Source organism: Kogia breviceps, chromosome 4 (assembly GCF_026419965.1).
Source record: "Kogia breviceps isolate mKogBre1 chromosome 4, mKogBre1 haplotype 1, whole genome shotgun sequence".
Lineage (NCBI taxonomy): Eukaryota > Metazoa > Chordata > Mammalia > Artiodactyla > Physeteridae > Kogia > Kogia breviceps.
Genome location: NC_081313.1, coordinates 54,124,609 through 54,147,541, shown reverse-complemented (window position 1 = coordinate 54,147,541; position 22,933 = coordinate 54,124,609). Strand labels below are relative to the sequence as shown.

Here is a 22,933-nt window from a genome sequence, read left to right as displayed (position 1 = left end):
TAGATGCTTGTATGCAATGTTCATAACAGCATTGTTCACAATAGCCAAAAGGTGGAAACTACACAAGTATTCATGAACAGATGAATGGATGAACAAAATGTGGTACCGACATGCAATGGAATATTATTTGGCCTTAAAAAGGAATGGAGTTCTGACACATGGAGTTCTAACCTCAGAAACATCCAGAGTACATGGTGGTGGGGAGGCTTGAGGCATGTTTCATCCTGGCTTTGGAAAACCTTACTGAAGTGTCCCAGGCACCCGGTGGAATGTGCCCCTCCCTAGTGAGGAGAGTGTTTACAAGTCCCACATCACAAACGTTGTCCCTGGTTCTATTTCACTCTTACTCTCTGACTCCCCTTTGTGTAGGCTCCGTGAAGCTTCCTCATTTTGATTAAAAATCTTTTACAAAGCGTATAGTATGCTTAGTTAGCTCTCAGCTTCCTGAGCTAACATCATATTCCAGTCCTTCCAGTTTTAGAGGCTAAAATTTAATCACCTCATTTAGACTTGGGTGATGCAAGATTTTCTCCATCACCATTGACAGATTCTCCCTCTCAGACTGGTTTATCATAGGTTCATTGTTAATATGGATTTCTCTTTCAGAGGGTCACCTTTTCCCAAAGTTCTGGAGCCACCTTTCTCCAACAAAATCAACCCACTTAGATCCATAAGCATGTATCAGTTAAGCTAAGGAAGCAATTCTGAAACGTTCTACTATTTTTTTAAAAAATTTAAAATGGGCTTGTCATTCTTTAAAAAAATGACAAAAAGTGTAAATATGATGAAAAGCAAGCTGATAAATTATATTTCTTGGTGATTCAACTAATTGGAAATGTTGCCCATAGTTGATTATATTCTACACCCAAGTTTGAGCACTGGCGCAAATTGTTAGGGTGCTGTTACAGCTGTCTGGGTAAAAGGATTGGCTTAAATATGCTCATGTTGGCGCTGCCAACACAAAAATTAAGGGCAAAGTCACACCGATAGATAATGAGCCCTTTATCAAGGAAACGGTGTTGGACAATCTCACTGCTCAGAAAGAATTTTTCAAAAGAAACCCCAGCCTTTGTTCCCTCCACTGGAGGGGATCCAGAACTGTCAGTGCTTCTGACAGAACTGAGCCCTGAGTATTCAGACAGCCTCACAGAATAAAGGAAACCATTACCATCAACCTCTCCAGACTAGCCCCTACCACACTGCCTTTTCTCTGGGTCTTGCCAAGCTGTGTATGCAAAGAAAATGCTTTAGATCAGGTAAGGTTATCTTCTGACAGTACCAATTTTCTAAGATTCTTAGAATCTTTTGTTGGGTGACTGTATCACAATGTTAACAAGGATTTCCTTTCCTCAGTTATGAACAAAATGCATTGTGAAGGAATGAGTGCTCCTCACTTAGGATGTTTTGTAGGGCATGAGTTTCTTTAACCATGAATATGTTTGAAAAATACATCTTAGGTTTTCTGTTGTAAGAAGGGAGCCGTGCTTATGATGGCTTTTGTATCAGATTTTAATGCTTGGACATGAATTCTTTTATTTGATGCATAATCCCTGGGTCGTAGGCAGCGCCTGCATCCTGATTTCCATTTTACAGATGAAGAAACAGACCCGGGAAGGCTATGTGATTTGACCCGGGTTTCATAGACTGAGAGCAGTGGAATAAAATCTCTGCCGGGGCTTTCTGACTCTAGGACTGCAGCATGTGCTGCCTCATGTTTCAGCGATACCTCCCTTCTGGTTCATGTGCTCCTTTCCCTGAATCTGTGATCGGCCACTTCTAGGCAACTTTCGGTCTAACTATTGCAATTATCAGCTAAGCTATCATCACTACAAATACAGGAGAAACTTTGAAAGGGCCCAAAAGGATCTAGGCTGATCAACAGAGAACTTCAGACCTCTAAGACCACCTCCTCTCCCTCCTTGGGTAACCCTAAGTCACAGAGGTGGCAAGTGCCTGCCTCATCTAGTTTAACTCTCTCTTTTTCAGAGAAGGAAACTGAGTCTCGGAGAAGTTAGATAACTGTCTCTATGATACAGAGTTAGGTGATGCTCCAAGTCACACAGCCAGTTAGTGACAGAATCATGAAAAGAACCTACGTCTCCTAAATCTGGTCATAGGCCTCACTGGTCTAGCCCGTGAAATCACAGTACGATTCTGGTTTAGCTAGTGCCTGGTAAGCACTTGCCAAATATAACAGGCACCGCTGACTTATGGAAGACAAGATGTATGACTCGTATACATGATTACGGGTCTGTCAACAATGGCCTTGTAAAAGATTAATAATCTTGTAAGTAATTTAGGCACTGTGCCACATGAAAAACAGGAGGAACCATGTAGACTGATGATGCACTCTAAGGACAAAACTTCTTTAAACCTGAAATGCTATAGAAGACTCTAACACCCAGTTCCATGGCAAAGAGATGGCAATTGCTGCTATTTTCTCAGTCACTGAATTGGAGGGGAAAAAAGAATATGTACCTGGTTCCCAAACCGTTTACCCGGCCATGAATGTCAGCACACGCCCCCGCCCACCAATACCACCTCCTCTCTGCAAGCCATGTTGGACCGCTTTAAAAGTATGCCCTGATATTCCCCTCATGTGGGAAATGTTCCCTCACCAATCCCTGTGAGATACTAAAAACCTAGTATTCTACCCATCATGAGGCTCAGTACTTTGACAGAGGTGGCTTTGCCAAGCTTTTCCTTATTCATCCTTTCTTGGAAGGGGGTTCAGAAACTTCTTGGCTTACCAACAGACTACCCTGCAGAAGGCTACAAGACCATTTGTCTTAGAGTCAAAGTAGTATCCAACAAGGGAGCACAAGAGCCATTAGTTTGAGGCAGGCCAAGTTCCTATGCTTTTGCTCTAGTAAAAGAAGCTTTGGAGAGATTGATGACTATTCACCAGTAGAAAGTTCAGAAGACAGAAGTTTCTCTACAGGGACAGGTCCTCACCTGGCAGGCGAGTGCCTCTTGCCTTAGTACCATCTTCCTGCAGAAAAAGTGGTTGTGCCATACTCATGAACAGAAAAACAGTGTGCAGAAACACAAAATGAAGTTGAAAAAGAGGGAGAAGAATAATAGTTAACCACACTCATTACCTAATCAAGCACTGGTTCGAGTGCTGCACATATATGAATTCATTTAGTCTCCAGAGTGCCATTCCTCCCACTTTACAGATAAGGAAACTGGCACCAAAAGGCTGGGTAGCTGGTAGAGCTGAGCTTTGAACTGAAGCAACTTGGTGCCAGACAGCACCTTCTAAACCAGGGGTTTACAAACTCTACCTTAGAGGCCAACTCTGGCCCATTACCTATTTTCATAAATAACTCCCATTATCTGTGTGGCTTTCACACTCGCTTGGCAGAGTTAGTAGTTGGAACAGGGACCGCATGGCCCACAGAGCCTAAAATATTTACTGGCTCTTTACAGAAAGAGTTTGCTGACCCTTGCTCTGAATCATACTGGGGAAGGAGAGAGACAGTCCCTCTCACACCTTTTAGAAGTACAAACACATCTGAAGGCTGTTGTTATATACACTAACAATTTAATATCTGGGAGATAGTTTAGCATCTATCTAATTCTTTCCCATTTGTCTAAAGGAGAGGAAACTGAGGTCTGGGGACATGAGAAAAAGGACCCCTAGATGACACTGATGACAGCAGATGCAGGTCCAGAATACAAATCCCCAACCCACTGTCCTGCTGTGTTTGAGACAGCCCCTCAATTTTCAGTTAGCACCTTAGCAGGAATTAGTTGAAGATGAGTTGAGAGCAAGACTAGAACAAATCAGAGGGACCATCCAGCAGATGGAGAAGGAAGTTAAAGGTAAGTACAGAGAGGCCAACAGGGAGAAAACCCAGTCTGTGCTGATAAAGGTGTACAGAGGCAGCTACTTCACACTTTTGTTGAGGGCCAGCCAGGGCAGGGCCACTCAAGCCTGCCTGGATTCCCAGCCCTTGACTTCTCTCTAAACTAGTGTAGACTGTCTACTGGACACTCAAAAATAGGTGATTTTATAAACATTATTAACCATGTATTCATTTAGTCCTAACTGGATTGTAAATGGCTTGAGGGAAATTCCAAAGGTCATGAATACATGAGGTATAGAGTCTGCAAAGAGGGCCCCACCCTGAGAAGTCAGAATGGAAATATTGACCTGATTACTTCCTAGTATTTTTCAAGGCCCATCCATAAGAAAGCTCAGCTGAGATCTTTATTTCTGTTCATTTTCATCACCAGTCATTTGCAAAGCCCTCATTTTATCTTAGAGCTTCAAAAGAATACTGTCAAAACCAGCTTCTTCATGACTTGTCAGTTAAGATGTTCTCCTTCATTTCCAAGGGAACAAAGTACATATTTTCCCAAAAGCAATTGAAATCACAACCCCTGCTCCTTCTTTTAGGGCTTTGGGGAGTCAGTGTTAATCAAATACTAATGAGAATCAAAACAGCTAGAAATCGTTATATAATTTTCTATCTACAGAAATGCAAATGGCATTTAAAACCAGCATAATTTCAAAACTAGTGTGTTGCTTTGTTGAATCTGTTCAAAACTTCATAGTCCAAATCATATACAAATGCAAATTTATTGGCATACATCACTATCTAATATGAAATTCTAGAAATTTTGGAAAATTCAGATGCCATAGTTAACACCAGGCCAGAGAGAGGAAATATGTTGTAAAATTATCAACCTTCTTGGGACTGTTTTCAGTTAGAGCTGATGGCTCACACACGTTAATTTACTCATTGGGATGTATTGGTAAACTTGCACTATTTGCCTAGCCCCTGCTTCTCCAGGATTTGCAACCCGGTCCCAATGCAATTCCCAAGGGTTATCACAGGAGCATCCATTTCAGCCACAGTTCAGTGGGGTATATGAATCAATGTGGGATGACCATCCCTTTTTCCTCAAGTCTTACTTTCTGGCCATGGCTGATTGGGCCAAAGGAGGACATGTGGCTCAGCTGAGCCAATGAGTTCCTTCCTCAGGATTTTGGATTTTTGTGTTGAAAGAGTTAGTCTGAGCTCTAACACTTAAACTTCAGAAGCTGTCAGTTGCCATGTTTCCTTTTACATTGACAAGAAAAGTCATGAGAGAGAAAGAAGAACAAAGCAGATGTGCAGAGAGAGGAATTGAAGAGACCTACCATGAAGTACTGAGTTCCTGATTTCAGCTTTTCCTGCAGATTCATCTTTGTATCCATGAGATACCTTTATAACCTTATAATAAAATGTTCTTTCTGCTTAAGCTTATTGGAGTGGGGCTTCTGTCACTTGGCAGGCACTAAATGTCTTAAGAAATACACAGCATTAAAATTTCTAAGATGAAATAGAATTTTGCTAGGAAAATATGTGTATTTACTAGGAAAGCTTATTTACTCATTAGTAAGCTTCTCTGAGTTACACTTGAAAGCAGATTAATCAGGCCAATGACTTGAACTTAGTTAGCACTCAAGTTTTTTGTTGTTGTTGTTTCTGTTGTTTGTTTTAATGAATAATAGTAAGGACTAGTGAGTGACATATTGATGACTTGGAGAAAAGAGAAGTAAAGCATGCAATGAAGGAAAGCATATTCCACAGGTTAAAACTGAAGCCCCACCCTCACTCTAACCTTGTCTCAACAAATAGCCAATTATCCAGTCTGTTGTGGAAGCCAAACCCAGGTAATCATCCTCTCTCTTTTCTCTTGCACCAAGTCCATCATTTCACCATTCCACCAGTCCCAGTGGTTTAACCAAGTAGAAATCTCTCATCTTTATCCATTTCATTTCCATTGCTGCTACCCTAATCCAAAGTTACATCATTTAGTTGTCACTTAATTGGTCTCCTTTCTGAAACCTCTTAACTCCTAGCATCCCTAACTCCACAGTTCTAGACAAAGGATACTTTTTGAAATGTAAATTTTATGATGACATCCATCTCCCCCCAGACACACACAATACACATATTCTCTTTTAAACATTTCATGGTTTCCTCATTGTTGTAGGGCAATGATTCTCATTCCTGGCTTCACAGTAAAATCACCTGGAAGCTTTACAACAAACAAACACACAAACAAATAAACAAACTTATGCCTGGATCTGACTTCCAGAAATCTGGATTTAATTGTTCTGGAGTGGGATCATCTTAGCATTTCTAAAATGCTCCCCAGGTGAGTCTAATGAAAAGCCAGAGCTGCAAGAACTGGTCAAGGTATATAAGCCAAAATCCTTCACATGGGCTGGCCATGGTCTTGTCTCTGCTTCCTTCTCTGCCCTCATCATATGCCACATCCCCATCCTCTGTTCTCCAGCCATGCTGGTCTTTTCTTGGTTCCTCAAAATTCCCACACTCCTTCCTGCCTGGGTCTAGGGCCTCTGAGCAGCTTCTACCTGTGACACACACTCCTTTTTCTCCAGATCTGCACTTTGTATCACCTTCTTAGGGAAGACTTGCTTGACTTCCCCAAGTAGGTCAACTACCCATTCTGGGCCAGTCGAACTCTGAATCCTTCCTTGATAGCACTCGTCACAGTAGGCTTTACATTTGTGTAATTCTTTGAATCATGTTTGTGTTCCCCATTAGACTATAAACTCTGTGAACAGGGGCCATGTTTGCTTTGCTCACCACTGCATCTCCAGTCCCCAGTCTACCTCTGGAAGAGAACTCCTTCCTTCTTTGTTAGGAGGACCAAGGGAGGAGAGGGTGATATTTCCTGAGGGCAGCCCTACTGCTACAGAAGTTAAAATTCAGCACCAAGATTTTTGTTACAAAACTAACAAAAACTTCAGAGGGAAACCCAAGTCTTGAGTGGAATGGGCAGTACAAAACTTTAAGGGGCATGTGGTTGATGGCAGATGGAGGGAGTGGGCTGTAAGACTCAGGACAGGTGAAGGGTCTGGAGGAAAGGTCTCTGACCCCACCGGGTCTGGTCTTCCATTTCATCCCCATAAACTTCTTCGTGTGGCTTAAGTGGTATGGCCTGAAAGCAAAAAAGGAAAACGTGTGCCCAATAATCCCTGTGGGGCTTGGCAGGACAAGGCAGCAACCATGTGGGGGTCACTAGGGCAGAATGTGGGTTTGAGTTACAAGGAGAGGACCCGTCCAACCACAGGACATCTAGTTGGTGATTAGACTTGGAGCCAGACTCTTTCTTTTCAAACTCCTACAGGGAGCTCTGCTACTTACTTGCTATGTGACCTGAGGACAAGTTACTTATGTTCTCTATGTTTCTGTTTTCAGACTGTACCATGGGGAGGATGAGAGTGTATCCCTCACAACGGGTATATAACATTATATAGATATAATCTCTTTAGAGATTCATTACAAAGACAACAGATTCTAGCTAACACAAGCACAAATTCTAGCTAACACAAGCCTTCTTCAGCTATTGTTTCTATAATTTTATTCCTACTCTAAAACTCTGCAAGGTTCCCCATTTTTGCTTCTGTGTTGGTGGATCTGTAGTAGGTGCCCCAGTAGTTGCATGCTCTGAACCACTGCAACCCACACCCCCAGCCGCTACAGTGCAAACTTTCTGCTATCCAATGAGAAAAGTCTTCTGGTTTCTGAATAAGACCAAAGTGAAGCACATTTACAACGTCTGAATCTTAGATCAATCATAATTGTGTAGATGATTTGCCTTCCAGCTATGTGCACTAAAATATCATTTCTATCCACGAATGTCTGTGAAGTGTGCTATAATCTCCATGTCCTGTAACACCTCTAAAGGCAAGTCTCTCTCCTTCTGAAGGAAAGATGGAGAGCTTGCAGCGGCATCCCTTCCTGGGATAGTGATAGAGGCAACTCTATACATAGGACATCCTCCTCCGCCTGGCCTTGCATTATCCCTGTAAATATGTTCGCAGGGACAGGGATGGGGGGCATCCCATTTATTCACATGCCCTGGAATGAAATGTTCTGAGCACACAGTAACACCTGACGGCACAGAGAATTGGATACATTCCACATCCTTGGCAACACAGCCATTTTAACTGGAAAGCCATTTGTGCTACAACCATACAAATTTCATCTCTAAGTTCAGTTTGGCTAGCACTCCTTGGAAGAGGAATGTGATGGTTCATTTCATGTGTCAACTGGACTAGGCCATGGGGTACCCAGGCATTTGGTCAAACATTATTTTGGATGTGTCAGTGAGGGTGTTTCTGGATGAGATTAACATGTGTGTAGGTAGACTGAGTAAAGCAGATTGCCCTCCCTAATGTGGGTGAACCTCATACAATCATTTGAGGACCTGAATGGAATAAAAAGGCTGACCCTCCCACAGGTGAGAGGTTATTTCCTCCTTGAGCTTGGCCTTTTTCTCCTCCCTTGGGACTCAAACTAAAAAATTAGCTCTTCCTGAGTCGAAAGCCTGCTGGCCTTTAGACTGGAACTACGCTATTGGTTCTCCTACTCTTAGGCTTTTAGATTCATATTGGAACTAAACCATCGGCTTTCCTGGGTCTCCAGCTTGTTGACTGCAGATCTTGGGACTTGTCAGCCTCCATAATCACCAATTCTTTCCCTATGTACACACACACACACACACACACACACACACACACATATATATATATATATATATATATTTTTTTTTTTCTATTGGTTCTCTGGGGAACCCTAATACAAGGAGTTCAGAAGATTTTTCTGCCTTAGTAAGGTCAGAAGGCCAAATATTATTGACATTTCATTGCTAACAAAGATTCAGAAGATTTTAGAGAAACGCTAACACTGTGAACATGAGTCAGTCACTGTACGGTCCTGATGGGGTGGAAAGGGGGAGTTAACATGTACTGAGTGCTTGCTATGAGCCAGTCTCTTTCACAAAGATCAATGTAATGAATTAAAGGAATATTGACTGACCCATGAAATTAGTTTAAGAACAAGTCTGAGACACCAGTTCTATTGTTTGCTTTTCCCTATAACTATGGAATTTATTAAATTGAACAAGTCTCGAACATGGCCCTGACAGAGGCTAAGGCAGGAGCCTTCCCCTTCTAAGGGGAGCTGTAGACGCTTCAAAGGAGAAGATGTGATTTCCTTACTTGTGGGAATTAACTAGGTGGTCATTGTAAAAATAGTGTTCTTCCTGACAAAACTGCATCTTTGTGATGCAAAATAAGTGGCTTGACTTTCTACCTCCAAAGACCCCAAACAGCTAGGACAGTGTCTCACACTATCACAGTACGCTGTGTGGTCCACTACCTAGAAATACAGTCAGTCCCTGTGACAGGTTTTAGGCAGTCTCAGGGACATCTCAGTTACCTCACAGCTTTTTGTAAATTGTAGGAAGCATTGTAGACTCAGCACTTCCCCAGATATAGAAACTACAAGATTTTATTGCAAGACAGGAGGAAAGTGTCAGGAAGTTAGGTTTTCTGACCTACGTCTGAAGAGAGTCACTTGGAGTGCCGGGGCCTCCTGGTGAAATCTTTCTGGGACTTTTCTTTACCTACCCGATGGAAGGGATAGAAAGGTCCAGGAGGAAAGGGACCCAGGCTGAGGTCAACAGGTGGGCAGAGTCTCAGTCTCATTCACCTTCATATGTAAAAAAGATCTAAATCTCAGGGACCCTGCAGTTTGATAAAGTCATAACCCCAAACAGTGACTGACAAAAAGTATTATAATGGAAAAGAAGCAATGACTAAAACTTATGGCTAGAGACTCAACCTCTCTCAGTTATGTCACTTAACTTCTTTGGGCTTCATCTGGAAAAAACTGGGGTGGGGTGAGGAAGCCTGGGAGGGAGGAGGATGGGACATGGGATCTCTGAGACTCCTTTACCTTCAACCCCCCCGCCCCCAGCTTTTCTGTTATCTCTATATAGAGTGGTTTTATCAGCATGATAAGCCTTGCAGCTTACCAAAGGTAAAAATTTGGCAGCCATGAGGTCCTTGGTTTGGATTGGGGGCTCTTTAGCTTGTCAGCCTTCTGTTTAGTTTAACAAGTACTTTGGAGCTTTCACTACAACACAGTGCCTGAGCTAGGTTCCAGAAGTACAAAATGAACTCACAGACTTGTGGGGTCTGGAGGAGGATCCAGGTTGCTAGTTTAAGATAATACATTCTAAGTTGTTATTTTTAAAGCAAAACACACATCTGGCAGTTTAAGAAGGTAAGGTGTCTTTGATATTCCTCCCAACAGGAGGGGCCCAATCTTAGTGACTCTCTTGTAACCAGCTGAATCTTGTGACAGTGATGCTGTGTGATGTCGGAGGTTAGGTTGGCAAAGGCTACTGCCTGGTTCTCTTGGGATGCTGGCTGTGGGGAAAGTTGTGCACCATCTAGGAAGTCTGAGTACCCCAAGACTGCCACGCTGGTGTAGGTGCTCTGTTAACTAACCATGCTGAGCTCCCAGGGGGATGCTGCAACCACAGACTCAGGAGAGAGCACAGTGGAGCCTTTGATGGTAGGAGCCCCAGCCAACACCTGACTGCAACAGAATGAAAAATCCACACTACGACCTGCCTAGGCTGAGCTCTTTCTGAATTCCCAACCCACAAAACTGTGACCAAAATAAAATGGTGGTTTTAAGCTACTGGTTTCAGGGTAATGTGTTAATGCAGCAATAGCAACCAGAGCAACACCATCACCAAAATTATTCTTAGTTCCTCCAGAATCAGTTAACATAGAAACATTTATATTCCAAGAATTTTTCCAATAAGTATATAGTGCATGTTCAAGGAGAGAAAGATAAGCGTGGTACAAGTGACCTAACACCCACATAAAACAATCATGCAATGTTCTACAATGTCTTATTTTTTTAAAGTATAGCCTTGAAAAGTAGTTTGTTTCCTCTAACTAGAAACGTATCCATGGAACATTATATTGTGAACAACAAGAATTCAATTTAAGAAAAATGAAACCAAGGTGATAAACTTAAATAAAAACCACAGTTGTCCTCTTTTATATTATCAGGGCTCTTCAGGACAAATAATTTTTTGTGTGTGTGGAAAAAAAAAAAAGTCACCTCCTGAGTCTTTATTTACTCTAACTGCAGTGAAACACACTCTGGCCTGGGGGTCAGAGGAAAAATACAGGCAGACGGGAACAGACTCCTATCTCCTCTCCCTTCAGCTAGTTCGTAGGGCAATTGACCATCCCACCAGAAACTCATAGCTATTTTCAATACCATCGAGATTTGAGGGCTCTGATTAACGTACAGGGCATGATCCATCTCCTAAAAATGACTGTGTCATAACTTAGCAGACCTAGAGCTTATCTGAGGATGCACCCTCCAGTCACTGCAGAAAATACCTCTATTTAACAGGTGACAATCTAAAGGCCTACCTGGGAGAGCAGCTAACAGCCAACCTGGCCTCTTCATTTTGGTTTCTCTACTTGCCAAGTTGTAATTCTAGTCCTGACCTACCTTAACTGTCACTGTGTAGGTTGAGGGAGGTGGCAAACTGACTGAAAAAAAAAAAAAAAAAAGCCTGAGAATTAAAAATACCACATCAGCTTTGCAAATGTGGTAGTTTTCAAAATCAACTCGTTTTTTCAAAAGAGGTTAATCTTTAAAACTTGCATTCACCCTGGCCACGTTTGCCTGTGCTGTCAGCTGCCTCTTGTCATCTGAATTTTAATATGCACTATATAAGTTGAGTAAGAAAATGGGTATGTATGTGGGAGAAGGGGCATCAGAAAATAAACATAAAATTCATTCAAGGTCCTTTTGGGTTTGGAACTAATGAATGAAACAAGTGGGGAGACATCTACCTTCACGATTGCACTAACTGCAGGTGGTATGTAAGATCCCATATTAAAAAAACCCAGACGAATAAGGGGTTATCTAGATAAACAAATTCAGTAGGGTTTCTTTAAATGGCTGTCCCTTTGTTTATTTGGAATATGCTTAAAATTATCCAAGTTTGTCCTGCGTAAAACTTTTCAGGAATACTTCAGAATATTTATCATTTATTTATTCTGTACGTATATTACATTAAAAAAGGGCAAGTCTTTATCAAATAACACTGGGTCCCAAGCCTGTGACAAAAAGACATTTTAGGGCTTCCCTGGTGGCGCAGTGGTTGAGAGTCCGCCTGCCGATGCAGGGGACACGGGTTCGTGCCCTGGTCCGGGAAGATCCCACATGCCGCGGAGCGACTGGGCCCGTGAGCCATGGCCGCTGAGCCTGCGCGTCTGGAGCCTGTGCTCCACAAAGGGAGAGGCCATAACAGTGAGAGGCCCGTGTATTGCAAAAACAAAACAAAACAAACAAACAAACAAAACTAATGGTATGGAAAACGGTCATTAGAAGTAAAAAAAAAAAAAAAAAAGCACAGTATAAAGCAAAATAGAATTGGATTCCATTAAAGTGTGTTAAAAATTACTTTTTTCTCTTTCTCTCTCTCTGTGTATAAAGATTGAAAGGAAATACTATCAAGTTCTAATTCAAAGATATGGGGCTTATATTTTCTTCTTTATACTTCTTTTCCGCATTTCTCAATTTACCACAATGATAATGTACTTTTTTATAACCAGAAAAAAACAAAATCCTGACATGTTATTTAAAGAAAAAAAAACCTGATAAAGTTAAAAACACAGAATAAACTGGGACATTTAAAAGAAAATCTATGTTTTGTATTGTAGCCTGGATAAAGGAGAGAGGCAAAGGGTTTCTTTATCATAGCATTTTTTTAATGAATAAAATGTCTAACTTCTCGAGAGTAGAGAACAGTGTTATGAGGTCCTAAACTTCCATCCTGCAGGTAACCCCATTAACCACACTGCCATGTTTCTTTCCTCTCATTTCCCCTCCCCACTTTTTTTTCAAAGGATCCCAGTTATCCTTTCATTTGTTTGGATATATTTTATTTTATATAGCTTGGGTCTTCTCTTTGAGGATGGCTTCCAAAGCCTCAAAGCTTCTGAACGCCCACTCACGTGAGACAGCATCTTGATTCTGCAAGTATGTGCCCTTCAACCCCGCCTGGAGACGAATCCCATTGAAGTCCTTGAGAGCAAACATCTATGAAAAGCAAAGCGATCTGGTATTTACTCAACTCCACTGCTGTCGGGTGGGTCAGAGAGCAGACTCCAGTGTCCAGGATAAAGCCGGGCCTCGCCGGGCCTTGGCAGCTCAAGCCGTCCCATTGTGATTCAAGATTCGGGGTGTAAACACATGCCGTGTTTAACCATCGCCAGTTTGCTTTGAATGTTTGATAGCCGTGACTGGGGCTCAGGAAGAACACAGTAGTGACTTCTTCGCCGGAGCTGAAGTTGAGGCTTTATGTAGTATTTGGGCAACCGGCACCGGCAGCTGCAAGCCCTCAATGGGCGCTTTCTAGTCGCTGAGTGAGCTGGGCGGCGTTGCTGGGAGCCGAGGGGCTGGAGCTGCCGCCGGGGCTGGGCCACCCTGTCTCACTGACAGGTGCTGAGGAAGAGGAGGAGGAGGAGCCCCTCCTCACCGGCTCCCAAGCCTGGGCTCAGTGTCTGCCACTAACTGCCATTTTTATTGCGTTTTTGTTTCGGGAACACAGGACCTTGGCAGGCAGAGATGTACCCTGTGGCTTGGTCTTTCTCTGCTCAGTAGCGGTGATGAAAACAATAACAAAGACCCTGACTTTGCTAAGTGACCAAGACTCACTTAGATAACAAACCACTGCTGCTGCTGGCAGAGAGCCTTCTAGATGCTCGATGCAGAGTGACCTGCTGGGGTGGAAGGAGGATTGGAAGGGAAAACCTCTGAGTTATATTTCCGTACAACCAAAGGCGATGCTCCCCTCTTGATGTGGATTGATGACCCTGTTTATTATTAACTGTCGTTTACTGAGAACTTTTATGTGCTGTGTACTGAGTTAAGTACTGCATGTTGTCTTGCTCGCCATAATCCTGCAAGGTCTTGCTGTTTTTCTTTTTTTTTTTTTAACAAAGGAGAAAACTGAGTTTCAGAAAGGTTAAGTGATTTGTTCAGTATTGTTACACAGCTTATAAATGGTACAGCCAGGAATCCAATCTTGGTATAACTATAAAATCACTTTTACTCTTTCTGGGGGAAACATATAGCTTATGCCTTGTAAATTTTATTTTATTTATTTATTTTTGCGGGGGGCGGGGGTGTACGCGGGCCTCTCACTGTTGTGGCCTCTCCCGTTGCGGAGCACAGGCTCCGGACGCGCAGGTTCAGCGGCCATGGCTCACGGGCCCAGCCGCTCTGTGGGATGTGGGATCTTCCCGGACCGGGGCACGAACCCGTGTCCCCTGCATCGGCAGGTGGACTCTCAACCACCGCGTCACCAGGGAAGCCCTGCCTTGTAAATTTTAAATTCAAGGTGCCAGGTGGCTGTGACCTAGGAAAGGCAAGTTGGCCATGGGAATACAGAGTAAGTCAATAATTTATATACTCTTTTCATCACAGAGAATTTCAGGAAAATTCAGATGAAGTAGAATCATTAGGCAGAATGGCAAAAGGATCCCTTCTCAGTATTGAGAGAATAAGACCCTGCCCTCCTCCCCCCACCCCACTATGGGCTTGGTGAGCCTGTAAAGGAAAAATTTAATGTCACTGTCCTTATTTTAAATAATTGCTCCTGAATTTTTAAATAAAAAAAAAATAGGTATCAGTTTTTAGAACAATTTAAGATTTGCAGAAGAAATTGAGAAGATAGTACAGAGAGAGTTCCCCTATACCCTGCACCCAGTTTTCACTATTCTTAACATCTAATAATTAATACACCTTTGTTACAATCAATGAGCTAATATCAAAACATTATTAACTAAAGTCCATAATTTATTCAGATTTCCTTGGTTTTTACCTAATGTCCTTTTCCAATGTCAGGATCCCTCCAGGATACCATATCACATTTAGTTGTCATGTCTCCTAAAGCTCCTCTTGGCTGTGAGAGTTTCTCAGGCTTTTGTTGGTTTTGATGACCTTGCCAGTTTTGAGGTGTACCAATAAGAGGTAAGAGAATGCCCCTCTTTGGGGATAGGTCTGATGTTTTTCTCATGATTAGACTAATTTAATGGGTTTTGGGGTAGAGGACCTCGGATGTAAGGTGCCATTTTCATCACACCATATCAGGGTATATACTATCAACATGACCTATGACTGTTGATGCTGACCTTGATCACCTGGCTGAGGTAGTGTTTGTCAGATTTCCTCACTGGCAAGTTACCTTTTTTCCCCCCTTCCACAGTGTGTTCCTTCAAAGTCACAATGCACAGCCCACACCTAAGTGGGGTGCTCACTGACTTTTAAAATAGTCTTATTCGTTTTCCCCCATTGCTCAAAGTGATTTCTTCTCGTTTAGCCTGATTTGTTACCATTTATGTTAATTAATCTCTTCACCTCTGCTCCCACTCTCCAAATTTTAACTATCATAGACTTTCAGAGCTCAGAGAGTATAAAGTGCACTAGCCCTTTTGTGACTAAGTTATCAGATAGCCAGAGGAAGCAGAAATACATACACGTCTTGAAAGAATTTCAGATTTACTATTTCCTGAAAGCAAGGAAGCAGTCATCATGGGATATTCAGAAATTTGTTGGGTGTCCTGACATTTATTTTAGGGACCAGCATTGTTTTTATTTTGAATAACATAAATATGGCAGAGTGTTTTCAGGATCAATGTCCTAAGCGCCACAGCCCCCCGCCCCCAACTTTCACAGAGGAGTTAGTGAGGTGAAGCACATTTTACCGGGTCTGAGAGGTGGTGTTTCAACTCAAGGAAACAAAGTCTGCTCGCTGCACATAGGAACAGATAGCTACTCTAAACATGGATTTCCCAACAAAACACAAAGGGCAGCTGATTCTTTGATGCTGCTGAGGAGGAGGACAAAGGTGATGAAGGAGGACAGAAGTTTGAGATGGAGGAAGCATCACTTCTTCAATGTTATATACGCAAGCATTTGTTTGGATGTCGACAGTATTTATAAAAGAAAAGAAAATATAAACAACCATAAAATAACCTCAGATGTAAGCACAATCATTATCTTCCTAAGCATTTCAAATTTTAATCATCTCTGTCTGGACTACTGAGAACACTCTTTCTTTGTATACTTCTGTCTTGTTTAAATGTTTTACAGTACATTTTTGTAAATTAAAAAACTTTGAAACAGTTAAACATTATGTTAGAAATATAACTAAAAATTTTCTGAAAGTCAACTTACTTTAGTAGAAAGGAAACTGAACAAAGTTAGCAGGATGCCTTTGACCTTGAACTGTCATTTGACTAGTAATCTTAGTAGCAAGCTTTTTAACATGTTATCAAGGTCCCAGATTACTTTGGTATATCTTGCCTGTAGGTCACATTTGCCTACATTTGTGTGTGTGTGTGTGTGTGTGTGTGTGTGTGTGTGTGTGTGTGTGTGTGAGCAGGAAGATTCAGAAAGCAGAGTTCAATTTTCTCTAGAAGAATCTGCCCCCAAATCTATATAAGGAGCTTGTAGGCAGGATGGATTAAGCAAATTCACCCTAGAAAAGAACAGAAATGACAATCCTCAATGAAAAGACACTGAGGGATATTTTAAAGGAAGTTTTTAACAGACATATTGGGGCTTCCCTGGTGGCACAGTGGTTGAGAGTCCACCTGCCGATGCAGGGGACATGGGTTCGTGCCCCGGTCCGGGAAGATCCCACATGCCGCGGAGCGGCTGGGCCCGTGAGCCATGGCCACTGAGCCTGCGGCGTCCGGAGCCTGTGCTCCGCAACGGGAGAGGCCACAACAGTGAGAGGCCCGCGTACTGCAAAAAACAAACAAACAAAAACAACAAAAAACAGACATTGGTTTGATTTACTTTATACAATATTCAGAAGAGGACACCAAATACACACTCTCTGGTGGTAAAGGTGGTGGGCAAAGGTATCATATTCATAAACCTATGATTGAAGTACATGGCAGTGGCAATGAAAAGGCAATGATGTAGCCCAGTGTTTCCAGTCTTTTCAAGAACAAGAATCTCTTTTTTTTTTTTTTTTTGCGGTACGCAGGCCTCTCACCGCTGTGGCCTCTCCCGCCGCGGAGCACAGGCTCCGGACGCGCAGGCCCAGCGGCCACGGCCCACGGGCCCAGCCGCTCTATGGCATGTGGGATCTTCCCGGACCGGGGCTTGAACCCATGTCCCCTGCATCGGCAGGCGGACTCTCAACCACTGCGCCACCAGTGAAGCCCAAGAATCTCTTTTGAAAGTCAAAATAATTTCATGGGCCCCCATATGAGAGTAGTTGTATTTTACTATCTATTCATTGACAAAGTAAATAATTATAAATTAGGGATGATATTAATCACATCACCACACTATAGCTTCCATATGCATTTGAAAAACCAATGGCATATATGGGTGAAAACATGTTATCTGTTAAGTCTGTAGCTAGTGCTTGCTGCATAAGGCCTTGTAGTAACCCCTGGGAACCCTAATCAGGAAAGCATGCACTTCTGCTGCTGCCCCGCCCACCCACTCCCATGCCCGGCACTAGGTACCTGACCTAGCTCTTCTCTTCTAGTAGATGAACAGGTCCACCTGGACTTCCAGTTTCTATGGATCCACTTCCTTCTCTCATCTCCAGAGAACTTTGTGAGAAGGAAGTGCAGAAGGGAATGCCACATGGGCTGATGGATTGACCTGGCTGGGATTCTGGTGCTTTTCCAGAGACCAAGTAACTCTTGGTCACATTGGTCAATGGCTTCCTTCATCCACAACTCTTTGGACAGTGTACCAATCCTGAGAGCAGCAAGAGTGGGCAGCAACGAGTGTCTGTGTCTTGGGGTCTTGAATCTGTTCCTGCCCCATAACACAGAGCCAACTCAGATTAAAAAAGGGTGTGACCTCTGGGCTCAGACTCATTTCTGAGGTTATTTGTGGGTCACTCTGTCCTATTCTGGCTTCTTAGATATGATGCATGCTCTTTGTTCTCAGTAAAGGCCCTTTTTCTTGGTGGAGCCACCCTCCACCACCACTCTTTGGTTCCCCTGAAGGCAATTCTGATTTTCTACCCTAGCTGGGCTACCTCAGAAAGTCCTAGAAAAAATGCAATACTTCTTCCCCATCTGCCCACCTGGTTAGCTCCCTCCCAGTCTGGAGGGTGGAACCTGGATTTATGGGAAAGACATGGGTTTCCCCGCTTTGTTTCTCCCTAATCCCATACCGGCAACACAAAACCAAAGTGTAAACCTGTCCTACTCCGGACTTATACCAAAACCCTAACATTAGAGATCCTTTGGTTTAGGCTTTAACCTGTTGTAAAACTGCAAAATGTCCCTAAAAGCAGAGGTTCCTGGTTAAGCCTTATCAGTATGTTACTAAAGAATAAGCTTATCAGATCCTTTCCTGGTGGCAGATTTCAAAAGTGAGAGGGTGGAAGAGGAGAACACCGAGAACACCGTACTTCCTCCTTCTATTTCCACCAACATTCAGGAAAAGCAAAAAGGGAAAACTGAAGGTTAGATGGATTAAGACCAAAATTACAGGTCTTGTCCTATTGTCTCCCTTGCCTCATAGCGCAGTGATCAAAAGTTCTTCTCTAAAGCAGATATAGGCCGATGACTGAAAGACTAAGTCAGTTCACAGTGAAGGTAACCAGAGTATAACAAGGCTCCTGAGAGGTGCTCAAGATGAGGCCAGGATGGGAAAAGAATCAGTGCCACTGAGACCATGTGTTGTGAGCTGGTCAATGATAAGAAACACATAGCACTCACTATGTTCTTGACACTGTTTTATGTTATTTATATCCAAGAGAGAGGTGCTGTTATTTTGTCCCATTTAACAGGTGAGGGAATAACTTGCCCAACACACTCAGTAAGTGGCAGGGCCAAGCACTGAACCCAGGCAGTATGGCTCCAGTATTGGAAATCTGAAATAACACTATGCTATGGACCAGAGAGGTGGAACTAAAAGCATACTCTGTTTCTAGTTCAAGCACTGTCTCTAGCTGTGGACTTTAGGGCGGGTCATTTCAGATCCCTGGATTCAGCTTCATCAACTGTAAAAGGAAAAGATCAGAGTAGATGACACAAGTTTCTCTTACTGCTCCAACATTCAGTGATTCTGCATGAAACACATATGGCCATGAGACTTGACAGCTTGTACAACCAACAGAGTGAAGCTGAGGGTAAATCTTGTGCCCCCAATCCCATCCTCAGGGCTTTATGTGCCCAGAGTTGCTTTTATGCCTTCCTGTCCTTATCCTCACTGATAATTATGCATAATGGTGGTGATAACAGAACTGATATGAAAGGGTGCCTCTGGGATTGATCAAAGGAGAGGGGAAGAGAAAGAGCTTTGGAGCCAGATGAAAGACCTGCCCGATACTCAGCGATGTGAGCATGATGTTTGCCAAGTTAGTTACCTTCTCTGAGCTGCCCTTTCTATATCTGCAGTGTTAAGAGTAGCTACTCAAAAGGTTTTTGTGAAGATTTAGTAAGATATGTAAAGAACCAAGGCCAGTGTCTGGCACACAGTAGGGGCTCAGTAAGTTTTAGTTTTAATTACTTTTTCTATCATTCTCCCTTCCTAACAGTTGACACGCAGAAGCCAGAGATGTGATGGAAATAGGGACACCATGTGACCTCATATCCTCCTCTATTGTCCCAAATTTCTGTGCTTATGAGATAGCTCTTGATCTAAGTGAAAGGGAGTCACATTCCTTTTTGTAGATATCTCTTGAGGTATTTGCCTAGCTCATAAAAATTCTCTCTTGTTTGGTAATGGCCCTGATACAGAGATCATTTCAGACATAACTAACAGAAAACACAACTTATAAAGGTTTAAGTAATAAAAGAAATTTACTATCTGTATATGTCTGTTAAGTCCATCTGGTTCAATAGGATGTAAGCTTCCGGTGAGGCTTACTCCAACAGCTGAGTGATAGTACTGAGTGCATGGTGGTCAGGGCTCCCCATATGAAAATACCTTCTTAAGGTTTAGGGCCCAAACTATTACAATATCCTGTCTGTTGCATTCTGTTAATTGAAAACAGTCACAGAAAAAAGAGTCTACAGAAAATCATTGAATCACAAAGGAAGAGAACAAGAGAAAAAGAAGGAACAAAGGCATTACAAAACTGCCAGAAAACAATGAACAAAATCGCAATAAGTCCAGACCCATCAGTAATTACTTTAAATGTAAAAGGACCAAATTCTTCAATCAAAAGACACAGAGTTGCTGAATGGATTAAATAAAAAACACGACCCATCTATATGCTGCCTAAAAGAGATGCACTTCATCTGTAAGAATACACACAGACTGAAAGTAAAGGAATGAAAAAGATACTTCACACAAATGGGAACCAAAAGAAAAGTAGGGTAGCTATACTTGTATCAGACAAAATAGGCTTTAAAACAAAGACTATAATAAGAGACACAGAAGTCATTATAAAAGGGGTCAATCCAACAAGAGTATATAATATTTGTAAATATTTGTGCACCCAACTAGGAGCACCAAAATATATAAAGCAAATATGGAAAGACCTAAAGGGAGAAATACATAACAATACAGTAATACTAGGGGACTTTAATAGCCCACTTTGGTCAATAGATACAGCATCCAGACAGAAATTCTATAAGGAAACATTGGCCTTAAATAACGTTATATTGGATGGACTTAACAGACATATACAGAACATTAGATCCAAAACAATAGAATATACATTCTTCTCAAGCTCACACAAAACATACTCCAGTATAGATCATATGTTAGGCCACAAAACAAATCTTAATAAATTTAATGAGTTTGAAATCATATCACACATCTTTTCTAACCACAATGATATGAAACTAGATATCAATTCAAAGAAGAAAACTGGAAAATTCACAAATATGTAGAGATAAACAACATGCTTCTAAATGATCAATGGGTCAGCAAAGAAATCAAAAGAAAAATCAGAAAATATCTTGAAACAAATGAAAATGGAAATACAACATACCAAAACTTGTGGATTGTAGAAAGAACAGTTCTAAGAGGAAAGTTCATAATGGTAAACACACTAAGAAACAAAAAAGTTCTCAAATAAACAACCTAACTTTACACCTCAGGAAATACAAAAAGTAAAAACAAACTAAGCCCAAATCACAAAGAAGTAAAACTGTCACTATTTGCAGATGACATCCTATCATATATTTAAAGCCCTAAAGACTCCACCAAAAAAACTGTTGGAACTAATAAACAAATTCAATTAAGTTCCAAGATTCAAAATCAATATACAAAAATCACTTTCATTTCTATATACTAATAACGAACTATCAGAAAGAGAAATTAAGAAAACAATCCCATTTACAATTGCATCAAAAAGAATAAAATAGCTAGGTATAAATTTAACCAAGGAGGTAAAAGACCTGTACATTGAAACCTTTAAGACATTGATGAAAGAAATCGAAGAAGGCACAAATGAAAAGATCTTCCATGCTCATGGGTTGGAAGAATTAATATTGTTAAAATGTCCATACTACCCTAAGCAATCTACAGAGTCAATACAATCCTTATTCAAATTCACATGGCATTTTCACAGAACTAGAACAAACAATCCTAAAATTTGTATGTAACCAGACAAGACCCTGAATAACCAAAGCAATTTTGAGAAAAAAGAAGAAAGCTGGAGGCATCACACTTCCTGATTTCAAACTACATTTCAAAGCTACAGTAGTCAAAACAGTATAGTACTGACATAAAAACAGACACATAGATGAATGGAACAGACTAGAGAGCCCAGAAATAACCCCCCACATATATAGTCTATTAATTTACAATGAAGGAACCAAGAATACATAATTGGGAAAGGAGAGTCTCTTCAACAAATGGTGTTGGAAAAACTGGACAGCCACACACAAAAGAATAAAAGTGGACCATCATGGTCCACATGGTGGATGACATCCACATGGTGGATGTCAATATGGTGTTGACAGCCATTCAACACCATATCTAAAATTCAACTCAAAATGGATTAAAGATTTGAACATAAGACCTGAAATCATAAAATTCCTAGAAGAAAACATAGGTTCCATGACATTGGTCTTGGCAATGATTTTTTTTTTTTTTTGGATTTGACACTAAAAGCAAAGGCAATAAAAGCAAAAGTAAACAAATATGACTACACTAAACTAAACAGCTTCTGCACAGCAAAGGAAACCATCAACAAAATGAAAACAGAATGGGAAAAAATAGTTGTAAATCATATATCTGATAAGTGGCTAATATCCAAAATACATAAGAAATGCACACAACTCAATAGAGAAAAAAAAAAACAAGCAATCTGATTTTAAAAAATGGGCAGAGAATCTAAATAGACATTTCTCCAAAGAAGACATACAGATGGCCAACAGGTACATGACAAGATGCTCAACATCACTAATCATCAGGGAAACGTAAATCAAAACCACAATGAGATAACACCTCACACCTATTAGAATGGCTATTATACATAAGACAAGAAGTAACAAGAGTTGGTAAGAATGTGGAGCAAAGGGAACACATGTGCACTGTTGGTGTTGGTGGGAGTGTAACTTGGTGTAGCTACTATGGAAAACATTATGGAGGATCCTCAAAAAATTAAAAATAAAACTACCATTTTATATAAAAATTTCACTTCTGGGAATAAATATAGCCAAAGAAAATGAAAATACTAACTCAAAAAGTATATGCATCCCCATGTTCACTGCAGCATTATTTACAATAGCCAAGATGTAGAAACAATTTGTATCCATTGAAGAATGAATGGATAAAGAAAACAGGATATATATATATATATATATATATATATATATATATACATACATATATGTAGTATGTATTTCAGCCATAAAAAAGGAAATCCTCTCATTTGTGACAACATGGGTTGACACTGAGGGCATTATGCTAAGTGAAATAAGTCAGATAGAGAGAGACAAATGCCATATGTTTAACCCACTTATGTGTGGAATCTAAAAACAAGCAAACAAAACCCAAAATCGTAGATACAGATAATATATTGGTGGTTGCTAGAGATGAGTGACTGGGGCAGGCAGAATGGGTAAAGG

General features: G+C 41.3%; 1 protein-coding gene across 1 annotated transcript in view; it reads right to left on the bottom strand.

The window, feature by feature from the left end:
• The window catches only part of PIK3R1 (phosphoinositide-3-kinase regulatory subunit 1), a 562,712-nt gene that overhangs the window by 92,580 nt on the left and 447,199 nt on the right, over window positions 1-22,933 (bottom strand). The gene's annotated exons all lie outside the window — the stretch shown is intronic.